Genomic DNA, 12,951 nt, shown 5'->3' on the forward strand with positions numbered 1-12,951 from the left:
ATGGAAAACATATCCCCTTTGTCACAAATGAGGGGCAAGATGGCTTACTCAACACTTAAAAGGCGCACTAATCAAAGTCACTTGACTACCCCTGTTATTATTATTGGGTACGTTAGGCAAATACAGTTTCACTGCTGCTTCACCAGATATTTGTATCTCATATGTCTAGAATTTTATATTCTCTATTCTCCACTGCATAAAGGAAAATACAGGCTTGCCTTCAAGACAATAAAAATTGATGTCTGGCTTTGGACACTTCTGACACTTGTATGTTCTTGGGGGTTTAATAATGATTTAAAGCTCAAATATCACATCAACATTAACTTTTTAAAGTTGAATTTATGCTTTTTCATGTTATTTTTAATTACCTTTTCTTTAATCTCTCCAGGTTTTATTTAACTTTTAATGTTCTATTCTTTCCTTCATTTCTGTTACAGCTATTGGTCTTCTCTGAATAGATTCTTCAGTATTGCCACTCTCCTTTTTTCCTGTATTATCCTTTTAGCCTCATTTGTCCTGGGCATACTTCTCCACCATAAAAAAAAAAACCTTTGAATTCCTCATGGAAATCTCAGGTTCTTAATCAGTGAGGGAAACAGAAAAGCAAGGGTGTATTTGGATACTTGTCTAAAGCTTCATTCTGAGAAGATGGATTTCTGATTTATGTCCTATACAAAAAACCTTATATTTTACCACACAGGGGACATGACCATAAGCACTCCAGTCCTGTAATCATTAAAGAAGGACAATACCCTGTGACTCTAATATTTGTCCAAAAAAAAGCTAAGGCTTGCAAATTCTGCTGCTAGGTGCTTCTTGTTCTATGTGTTATTGTATTTTCTCCACAAACCAAGTTTCATGAATGATGGATAATACATCTTTGCACTGGGTGCCAAGTCAGCTAGTCAACGTGTTGGTACTCTTTCTGTTTTAATGGTCCACCCATTTTACTTTACATTGTCTTCCCTACTTACACTTGAAATGCATGCGTTTGTCCCCTGCATTCTCATTGAATAATGCTGACATCGTGCCATGTTAGACTTCTTTCGATTATTATGATAACCTTGCAACTTAGGTAAGAATTTAGGTAGGAATTTAGACTGCTTCTTTTCATCTGGTTTTGGTTGCTTCCTAAGTATTGGCCTGCCTTGTGGCTTAAATGCTAATATACGTGATGTGCTTACATTGATAAATAATAGGGAGAAAGCATAATGGTACCATGACCTTGCCTCACACTTAGAAAACTTGCATAAGATATTAGAAAACTGCACAGATAAGTGGACTTTTGTCTAATAAATTAATTATACTGTTCTGACATTAAGTTTCTCCTTATTATAGTTGTGCAGGTTAATTGATAAATCTACACAAATGCAAAAATCAGATTTTATTTTTTTTCCAAAAGAAGTCCTTTTAGGACTCTTTGGATATACAGAATTATAATGGAATGCATAAAGATCTCGGGTTTAAAAATGCAATAAATTTAAAGCTTATTTCTTTAAAAAGTTAAAGTTAGTAAGTTTGCTTATTGATCAGAATAGTCTTTTTAATACAACAGAGTGTACACAACACTTTTTAATGAGGTCTTTAGGAAATGATGTAACTCAGATGCTGTAAGATAAATGGGCAAATGGAAAGTGAAAAAATTAATACATTATATCATGCTCTGTACATAGCAACTCAGCTAAGCAAATATGGACAGACAGAAGACTCTCCTTTTTAATTTTTATACCTAAAGGTGGGGAAATAGTGTTCAGAGTTACTTCTACAAGAAAGATAAATACTATTTCACAATTCTTATAAATTTTGTCTTTTGTGTTGTAAGGCCAGTACGCCTACCATTCAACTGATTACTCTAAGAAGTACTTAACATGACAAAACTTCAGAGGCAGCTATGATAAAGTCATTAAAGTATTAACTGATTACATCTTTTTCAAGTGTATAGAACACAAATATTGCTGCTCCCCCATCTTCCCCTCCGCCCCCTCCAAGAAGACCCACATTTACTACTTAATCTATAAATGGTGAGCTGTGAGGTTTACTTTTCCCTCACCAGACGAAACCTGAGCTAGTAAGACCAGCCTGGAAAATCTTTCTACAAAAGACCATATTTTAAGCATTGAGTTTACCAGTTTTAGCTTACATGTTACGCAGCTGCCCTGAGAGGCCTAATCAGCTGGCCAGGGGGTGGAGCTGAGGTCACCTCCAGGAGATTTAAACTGCTGCACGGAGTGTGGGAATGGGCATGTGGTGGTTTGCACAGGAAGGGCACAGCCACCCTCTCAGCTCTCTCTGGTGGCTTGTGAGCTGGGAGGGTGGCTGTCAGTAGCAGAGGACAGTGTGAAAGATGCCTGCGTATGATGCGAGCAGGTGAATGATTTGCTGTGCTTAGTGGTAGAGCTCAAGGAAGAAGTGGAGAGGCTAAGAAGTATTAGGGAGAGTGGAAGGGAAATAGACTGATGGAGTTGCACCCTTTCAACCCCAAAAGAAGTCCAGTACGAGACAGTGAAGCCCTGCCCCTCCTGCCATCAGGCAGATGGAGCAAACCAAGAAGATGGGGGGGAATGGAAACAGGTCCCTGATGAGAGAGGTAAAGGAATCCCCTCCTGACCCCCATCACCTCCCATGGATCCCTTAAAGAATGGGTATGAGGCCCTGGACCCAGAGAGTCAGGTAGAGGGCAATCAAGAAGAGGATCTGTTTGAAGGGTCTCCCAGTTGCACCCCGTCTACTGGATGGATTACAACCACAGCTATAAGGAAAAAAAGAAAGGTAGTTGTAGTAAGTGACTCCCTTTTGTGGGGAACTGAAGGCCCTATATGCCGACCGGATCCATCCCCCAGGGAAGTCTGCTGCCTTTCTTGGGCCCAGGTGAGGGATATTAGTAGGAGACTCCTTGAGCTAATCTGGTCCTCTGATTATTATCCACTGCTAGTGGTCCAGGCTGGCAGTGATGACATTAATGAAAGAGGTACCAGGGTAATTAAAAAGGACTTCAAGGCACTGGGTCAATTAGTTAATAGGACAGGAGCACAGGTGGTGTTGGCCTCAGTTCCTGCAGTAGCAGGGATGAATGAGGAGTAGGAAAACTCATCCATAGGTGGCTAAATGATTGGTGCTGCTGGCAGAATTTTTGTTTTTTCAACCATGGGGCATATTCTATGGTACCTAGCCTGCTAGAATCAGATGGGCTTCATCTTTCTAGCAAGGGCAACAGAACTCTAGCTCATAAGTTGTTGGGGTTGATCAGAAGGCCTTTAAACTACGTTTGAAAGGGGGAAGGAGTTGAAACTAGGCTCTCCAGAGATGAACCTAAGGGTGGAAAGCCAGAGTTAGAAGTGATATCAGCAGCCCTGCTGAAGTGCACGAACACCAATGCACACAGTATGGGTAACAAACAAGAGGAGCTGGAAGCCACTGTGCAGCAGGAAAGCTGTGATGTAGTCACCACCACAGAAACATGGTGGGATGATTCGCATGACTGGAATGCTGCCCTGGATGGCTACGAGCTCTTCAGAAGGTAGGAGAGGTGGAGGGGTGGCTCTATATGTTAGACAGTCTCTTGACTCTCTAGAACTTGAAGTCAGTAACAATAAGGTTGAGTGCCTGTGGATCAGAATCAGGGGGAAGGCCAACGAGGCTGACATCCTGGTCTGAGGCTGTTACAGACCAACCAACCAGGATGATGAGGGTGATGAATTACTATACAAGCAGGTGGCAGATGTCTCAAAATCACCAGCCCTTGTCCTTGTGGGTGACTTCAACCTGCCGGATGTCTGCTGGAAACTCAACACAGCAGAGAAGAGGTAGTCTAGGAGATTCCTAGAGTGTATAGAGAATAATCTCCTGCTCCATTTGGTAAATGAGCCTACCAGGGGTGGGGCCTAGCTAAACCTGCTGTTCACAAACAGAGAGGGCCTGGTGGGAGACATGGTGGTCGTAGGCTGTCTGGGGCACAGTGACCATGAGTTTTCAATACTCAGGGATGCAAAGAAGGCCATCAATAAAACTTCTACCCTGGGCTTCCGCAGGGCAGATTTCGGCCTACTCAAAAGACTGGTTCAGAGGGTACAGCCCTTGAAAACAAAGGGTTCCAGGAGGGATGGACATGCTTAAAGAAGGAAGTCTTGAATGCAGAGGAGCAGGCTGTCTCAGTGTGCCGAAAGGTGAGCTGGGGGAGAAGACGGCCAGCAGGAATTCCCTGTTCGGACAGCTGAACAGGGAATTTACAAGTTTGGGGAAAAAAGAGAGCTCACCGACTATGGAAAAAAGGGCTGGCTACTCATGAAGAGTTTAGGGATATAGTTAGGTCATGTAGAAAGAAAATTAGAGAGACAAAGGCACAATTTGAACTCAATCTAGCCATTTCTGTTAGGGATAACAAGAAGTGCTTCTACAAATACATGAGTAGCAAACGGAGAGGCAAGGAAAACCTCCATTCTTTGTTGGACATAGGGAGGAACATAGTCACCAAAGATGAGGAAAAGGCTGAGGTACTGAACACCTTCTTTGCCTCAGTTTTCAACAGTAAGACAGGTCCTCAGGACAACTGGTATCTGGAGCTGGTAGACAGAGACAGGAAGCCGAATAGCCCCCTTGTAATCCAGGAGGAAACAGTTAGTGACCTGCTGAGCCACTTGGATCCTCACGAGTCTATGGGACCAGATGGGATCCATGCTAGGGTGATGAGGGATCTGGAGAAGGAGCTCACCAAGCTGCTCTCCATCATTTACCAACAGTCCTGCCTCACTGGGGAGGTCCTAGCTGATTGGAAGTTGGTGAATGTCATGCAGATCCACAAAAAGGGCTGCAAGGAGGACCTGGGAAGCTACAGGCCTGTCAGCCTGACCTCAGGTCATGGAGCAGATCATCCTAAGCGCAATCACACAGCACCTACAGGATGGACAAGGGATCAGACCCAGCCAGCACAGGTTTAGGAAGGGCAGGTCCTGTCTGACCAACCTGATCTTATATGATCAGGTGACCTGCCTGGTGGACGAGGGGAATGCTGTGGATGTGGTCTATCTGGGCTTCAGCAAAGCCTCTGACACAGTCTCCCACAGCATACGTCTGAAAAAGCTGGCAGCCCAAGACTTGGACAGGGGTACTCTATGCTGGGTTAGGAACTGGCTGGAGGGCCGGGCCCAGAGAGTGGTGGTGAACAGTGCTGCATCCAGTTGGCAACCAGTCACTAGTGGTGTCCCCCAGGGATCAGTGTTGGGCCCAGTCCTGTTTAATATCTTTACTGATGGTCTGGATGAAGGGATAGAGTGTACCATTAGCAAATTTGCAGATGACACCGAGTTGCAGGGGAGTGTCGATCAGCTGGAAGGCAGGAGGGCTCTTCAGAGGGACCTGGACAAGCTGGAGAGATGAACTGATTGCAACAGGATGAGGTTCAACAGGGCCAAGGGCTGAGTCCTGCACTTTGGCCACAACAACCCCCTGCAGTGCTACAGGCTGGGCACAGAGTGGCTGGAGAGCAGCCAGGTAGAAAGGGACCTGGGAGTTTGAATTGACAGGAAGCTGAACATGAGCCAGCAGTGTGCCCAGGTGGCCAAGAAGGCCAATGGCATCCTGACCTGGATCAGGAACTGTGTGGCCAACAGGACCAGGGAAATGATTCTTCCCCTGTACTCAGTACTGGTGAGGACACACCTGGAGTGCTGTGTCCAGCTCTGGGCCCCTCAGTTCAGCAAGGATACTGAGGTGCTGGAGCAGGTCCAGAGGAGGGCAACTAGGCTGGTGAAGGGACTTGAGCACAAGTCCTACGAGGAGAGGCTGAGGGAGCTGGGGTTGTTTAGTCTGGAGAAAGGGAGGCTCAGGGGAGACCTCATCACTCACTACAACTCCCTGAAAGGAGACTGTAGACAGGTAGGGGTTGGTCTCTTCTCCCAGGCAACCAGCAGTAGGACAAGAGGGCACAATCTTAAGCTGTGTCAGGGGAGGTTTAGGTTGGATATTAGGAAGATATTTCTTATGGAGAGAGTAATCAGACATTTGAATGGGCTGCCCAGGGAGATGGTGGATTCACCATCCCTGGAGGTTTTTAAGATGAGACTGCATGTGGCACTTAGTGCCATGGTCTAGTAACCACAGAGGTGTTGGATCAAGGGTTGGACTTGATGATCTTGGAGGTGTTTTCCAACCCAGTTGATTCTATGATTCTATGAATTTTCATTATGACAGAAATACAAGGGATATTACTTGCACAATACACGTGGGCAAGCAGAGAGAAAACCGAAAGTCTGATTCTTGAAGTGGAAAAACTTGTACAATATTGTCAAGATAAGGACAAAGACTGTTATAAGCAGGGATTTGTAGGTATGAGAAAGAACTTAATATTCTCAGTATTGGCAGATGCTTCCCTCTGAGTGCCTGTCATTAGCTTGTAAGTATGTGAAGATAAACTGTCATTCTCTACTTTTGGAAGGATGAATTTGGTATATGAAAGAAACACACGCAAGCTGATAGTGGGATCTCATCACTAAGCTGTATAATGTATAAATAAGATAATTCTGATTTTAAAAAGAATCTTAGTGTTTCAAGAAATTGTCAGTTCCTGGTGTTAGGTCAGAGAGATTTGCTGCAGTTTCCTCTGTAAGACTCAACATGCATGGGAGCTCTCTTCTGTTACAGTAAAGTCTTCTTTGCCAGTTGATCAAAGAGAAAATTGAGAGAGAGAGAGTCTGTGAAAAAATTTGCCAGCAGTTGATGGAGTGTAATTGAGTGTAGCTGACAGACTACCAGTAGCTTCCTATGCATTTTTTCCCTTAAACCAAGACACTACTAATGATTCTGGCATAACAGGAAGAAGTTTAAAAATTTCTTTTACTAGCAGACTTAGCCAGTAGCTTTAGAAAGCTAATGCTTCAGAATGGGCATCCTTATTGTGTTTGAGTCTGGGGAGGTTCCCTCTTCCCTGCAGGCTCCATGGGGTAGGTTCTCTCGGACAAACTGCTCCTCCTTTGTCAGGGATGTACCCTTATCCATAGTCTGTAGCTATGTGTCTTCAGTGAATATTTCACACTTGAGTCTTTTTTTAAAGGGGAAGACTGAAAAGTGGTATTTTTGGAATGAAGCTTGAAAAGGTACTCTATTACAGCGGGGTAGTAGGATATGTACTAGCAATAAATCTCTGAATCATAAAATACGCATTTCCACTGAGTTGTAGATGGTGTCTCTGTACTCATCAGAGCAGGTCGCTAAATAAGTTTCCCCTGTTTGACTTGACAAAGGGTGAAGGCAGGAAAAAAGCGGAGTGAAAGAAGCTAGTGATGTACTAAAGTCTTGCTCATTGCATCATCTTTTAATGATGTTTGATGGAATGAGAGAGGAAGGTATCTCCTGCCATTATAATGCTGAATTAAACAAACAAAGAAGCCTTTCTGCCTACACAGAGAATGAAGGCTGTCATTGCACAAGTCATTTTGAAATATTATAGTATCTGGTTGTGAACTTGCTATGTTCAGGCCTTCCATTTTTCTCAGTTGAGTAAAAATTAATAACTTCTCTCCATTATTGTGTTAGCCTATATGTTGAAAGGGATGAATGCAAATGAATGCATAAGTGTAATCTCAATCAATTGCTGGAGACTCAAGAAAGCTTTTAAGATATGTAGAAGATACTGGAGACTGTCCTGGAAAGAACATTTTGCCGTTGATCTGATTTAGTCATAAACAGTTGGGAAGACTTGCAGTAAAGGCAATATTCTTCCTACAATTTCAGCAGCTTATGCTCAGACTTATCTTCAAGATAATTTGAGAAAAAAATTGACATTTATGGAAAATATTCAGGCAGTAACTGAATAATTTTGGTTTTGAGAAACACACTTTTTCAGAGTTTCCCCCTTTAAATATCAGAATGTTTTAATCTTCATTATTTTTATACCTGGAGAAGATATTGGAAATCTCAGAAAAAAAACATGATTGATATTTTTGCTGATCAACTTAGAGTGCAGGGAAACTTGAAATCAATGTAGAAATATAAACCAGGAGATAAAATACTGTGCTACCTACAAGACAATTTTCTAGTTTTACTTCTCTCTCACCAACCTTAATGATTTAAAACAAATTTTTAGTGCAACGTTACTTATTAATTGCTCTTGTAAGAGGGTGACTGTTTCATTCTGATATGACTCCTTGGAGACTACCTGAGCTACTGACCGAGCCTTGCTGGCTCACCTTGGCAGGGAACTTGCTAGCTCTCTCTAAAGGAGGTAGGAAAGACAATTTTTCTCAGATATATGAGAATGCAGCCAAAGAAAGAGAGATGGAATGAGCTGGAGTTCATTGTTCATTTCTGATTAATTTCATGCTAATACAGATTTCCAGTAATGGATGAATTCTTCTCCAGAACCACCCATGTTGACACTTTAAGGACCTTCTGTTCAGAGTTTGAAGTTATCACTGCTTTTAATATCTTTTTTGATTTTTTTTTAAAGACTTTAAATTTCATTTTCCAAATAGATTGTCTTCTCTAAGGTTTTAACTCTGCAGTTTCCATCAGTACTCAGACACAGCAGGTGGTCATTAATAACCCTAAAACACACTGTCGATTGTTCAAAACTCAAACTCAAAATAAGATTACAAGGATGCTTTGATACACTAATGAGTTGCATGCTATTTGTACCTGCACACTTCTGTTGCTCTCCTTGTCACCATATTTTCAAAATATGAATGGTGGTTTAATCTTATGGCCATTGTGTTACCCTGACCCATGCCCTTTACACCCTTAATAATTACAGACTTTGTAAATGTTTCCCCACATTCTTTCAGGAAGGTGGAAAACCACTATGTGTTTTCTCTCTTTTTCAGGATTCTGTCTTGCTTTAAGAAGCACTGACCAGTCTGGCCTCAGCCTATGTATCTGTCTTGAAGTCAGCGGAGTTAGTTTTTTTCACACAAGTTGAAACTCTAGCACTGCGTTTTAATTCCACTGGTCACTAGACTTCTGTGAATATTTAGTAGCCTTTACCATATTATGCATCTAGTTAGGAAATCTCAGATGTTCCAGGGTAAGTGTTCCCATGTGGTGACAGTGTAGAGAGCACAATTCAGGAAGCGCCATGCAACAAATGCACACACAAAAACAAATCTCTTCACCATAATACATATGGTGTTGTTCTACACATGGTTGTTGTTGGAATACGGTACAAATATGTATATTCCAAACAGGGCTCCTATGGGTCCCACCTGGAGCCCTTGGTCACTGCAGGACAGGGGCAAGGGAGGAATGCAGAATGATGTCTCCCTTTTTTATTGCTATAGTCTCAGCTGGTCCAGTTGTTGGCTTTGAGATTGGTCTGATGTTACCACAACATTATTACACTGGGCTGAGAAGATCATATTGAAGATCCTCCAAGGGCTGCTTGAAATAGCCTTCTGGCCATTTTATCTCTGCAGCTTGATGTTCTAAGACTGCACCATTTAAAAAAAAAATCAAACAAAACCCAACAAAACATGAGCTACCACAGCCAGTTACTAACCAAAATTGTTAAATCTAAAACAAAGTATGTAGACTGATGGGATGTTTTTGTCGGATGAAATGATATAAACCAAATCTGACAGTACTATAAATTGGCCTGATGCTGGCAAAGTCACAAGAAGTTGGCCTGCTTATTCCAATAATCTACTTGGCTCAGTGCCTTGTGGTCTTGCCTCATGGGGCACTCGTAGCACTAAAAATTGCTCCATTATAAAGAACAGTGATTGTATACAAAAGTATGTGTATTGTTGGAAATGTGTATTGGTGGAAATACATTGTCACCAAACGATGCAGAAAACAGACAAAAATATTTACATTGGTAGTAGTTGGTGAAATCAAGCACACAGTAAGAGTCAAGGCAATTAAGAAAAGATTTCAGTGGATTAAAATGTTGTCACAGGATAATGGTCTCCCATTGATAGATAGATTATGAGGATATTTGCTTTCAAAATAAGAAACATTAAACTAGCAAAATACTTAAACCATCAATTAGTTTATTTTGTACTGAGGAATGAATCAATTAAAAAAGAAGGAGAACAAATTAATTGTTGGTGGGTTGATGGAGTTTTAACAGTTAAAGTAAAGATCAATCTTTTAATTAAAATATCATGTTTTGTTTGATTAGAACTCAAATCTTGCACACAGCCATGGCAAGGCAAGATGAAAGCCAAGGACAGAAATGAACACCTGTGTCTTGCTCCCTTCACAAAGGGGGAGGACTGACCTGAAGCTGGAGAGGGCTCTCTAATTATGATTTTAGAGCAGGTAGAAATGCTAAGCTTGCAGTGGTGAGCTGCAAACCACTCCTCAATGCTTTCTCATTTTCCTGTCTAGGCATTGTTGACTCAGCACACTGATACCTGTGCACACATTTTTTGAAGGCTCACAAATTTTTATACATTTTGAACAGTGGATTCCAGCCATCTTATGTCAGGGCACAGATGGCACTACCTTTTATGGGTTTTCTGACTAAAAACTTCCATACTCCTGAGTTAACCCCTAAATTCTTGCTGGGGATCTGGGACTGAGATAACATAGCTGGCTCAAATGCTGCTTTATCCATGTAAAAGATATGGGATTTTAGACAGCTGTTGAATTAACTCAGTATAAATTAATGCACATAACATGAGAAAACATATCACGCACATGGCATTTTATTTGTCTGGTAATGTCTTCAGTGTTGCTGTGCAAGACAAAAGAGTTAAAAAGTCGTATTTTTAGAAAGAGTACAGTAGAGTTGACTTATATGTAAGCCTTTTATATGCCATATAAAAGGCTCATTTATACATGGTGAATAACCTGACAGAAATTTGAAATAAAATATTTTGTTTTCTTGATAACTCAAATAGCTTGTTCTAATATAATATACACTGTAAAAAGTTTAAAATACACTTTTTAAAGCTCTATAAGGATCTTTCTCCTCTATGTCTCCACATACATTCAAGAATAGAACTATCAATAAAGTTCATAATAAAGTTAAGTTTCAAGTCAGCAAAAATTTAAACTCTCTAGAGTCTATTCTCTGTGCTGCTACTGCATTAACAATGGTATGCTCATTTAGCCTTTAACAGACGATTGTACTTGACATTATGTACGAAAAGCTCTAATCATGAAAGCTTGAGTAATCTAAAACCCATCCCTGACAAGATTTCACTGCTGGAAGTCTAATTTCAAAATGTCAGCCAAGGCTGAGGAGCCACATATTGCATGCTCATTAAATGTAATAAATCCATGACAAACTTTTCGAAATCTGTTATAATCTTGCCTACAACCCTGGAATGAGTGTGAGACCATACAAAAATGAAAAAATGTTGCTTTTCATGCTCTGTGATCTATGAAAATGAGGCTAAATAAGGCTAACAGCTTTCATCTGCTTAATTGTACAGTCTATGGCCAAGCTTTATCTTTCTGTGAAATAAGTGATACTTCTCAATGATATAAGTGATTGGAAATCTATAAAGACTCTGGCTTAAAACACAACTGTGAAAGTTCACGTTTTCTATTTCTTCATCTCACAGTATAACATAAATACATCACGAGAGAAGGCGTACAATGACAAAAATTTAGAAAGAATCTGAATGCGGACAGCTTTATCCTGAATTCCTTTTCATTTTAATGACACTTGACATTGTGTTTAAGAATCCAAACAAATCTGACATATATGTTAAATGTACCATTTCAACAGTCATATTTTGTTATAAAATGTTTATGGAAACTAGTGTTAGAAAATAACACTGATGAGCACACAGACTAGTTGGCATGAAAAACAGGGCACCTACAGTTAGTTCCTCCATGTGCTCAGGAGCAGTGCTGTGCACTGGTCCCAAGGCATCCTTGGATGCACCATTCCATCACTGGGAGCAGTGGTGGGGTATACAAAGGTCACATTCCCACTATCTGCTGTGTACAAACCTTTGACCAAGGACCAGCCTAACTGCTGCTGGAATGTAGCTGATGTGTATTTAGGTAAGCTTGAAAATTCTCTAAACATATGATTACACCCTATTACAATCACCAGCACAATCCTGCCATGGAAAGATAATTAATATCAACACTTTCATGCATAAATGCTTGGTATGTTATAATCTTTGTTTAAGAAGGTGTTGCTGACAGACAGTTTGGTTTCACACAGGATCAGAAGTGGAAAACAGTTTTAAAAATTTAAATTATATCAAGACAACATTTGAATTCCACAGATGTTGCTTTGTATGAATTAGTCCTGAGTTTCACCTTCCACTGGTTTCAGAGAAGTAGAGGCCTCCTAACCACATTTTAACCTGAATATCTGTAGTACAAAACTTGACAGTGGGAACTTAGGAATTTATCTCTCCTCTACCCACAGCCTAACTCCCAGAAGAAAAAAAAAATCAAGTGTTAGGTATTTTTTGTTAGGATATTTGCTTTGTCACTGTAGCTTAGATATGCTCTCAGAACACAGGACAGATTAGGCCTCTCAGAGCTGGTACTTGGGAGGATATCTGGTTTCTGTATCATACATGGGTTTGGAGGCAAACAAAATGCTGAGCAGTCCAACTTCACAGAGAGGGTGCATTTTGCAGCATGTCTGAAATTGTATTGTGGAAATCTTGAGATCTAAATAAATAGATTTTTAAAAATTTTTTAATTAAAAGTATCTGGATTTTATTTCTGACTATACACCAGTAACTTCAAGTGCTTCAGTCCTTCCACAAAGGGCAAAGCCATGAAGCTACTAGAGTTGGCACAGAATTCTCACTGACTTCATTAAATCTAGACTACTGCATTTTGAATGATATTTCACACTTATCATTGGGGATATACCCCATGGAAATGTGCTTAATGCTTAAAATACAGACAATTTTAAAGCCAATCATCTATACATCTGTAATATCTTCAACTGCTCTAAGTTAAACTGCCACAATGTAAGTGGAGTTGATGACTAGTGTGCTTGCATATTGTTATTTTCAAGAAAAGGGTAAGTTATTAATG

The 12,951-nt window shown here is 40.8% G+C and overlaps 1 protein-coding gene across 1 annotated transcript in view; it reads right to left on the reverse strand.

Moving 5' to 3' along the window:
* The window catches only part of ADGRB3 (adhesion G protein-coupled receptor B3), a 464,549-nt gene that overhangs the window by 68,189 nt on the left and 383,409 nt on the right, over positions 1-12,951 (reverse strand).

Source organism: Chiroxiphia lanceolata, chromosome 3 (genome assembly GCF_009829145.1).
Source record: "Chiroxiphia lanceolata isolate bChiLan1 chromosome 3, bChiLan1.pri, whole genome shotgun sequence".
Classification (NCBI taxonomy): domain Eukaryota; kingdom Metazoa; phylum Chordata; class Aves; order Passeriformes; family Pipridae; genus Chiroxiphia; species Chiroxiphia lanceolata.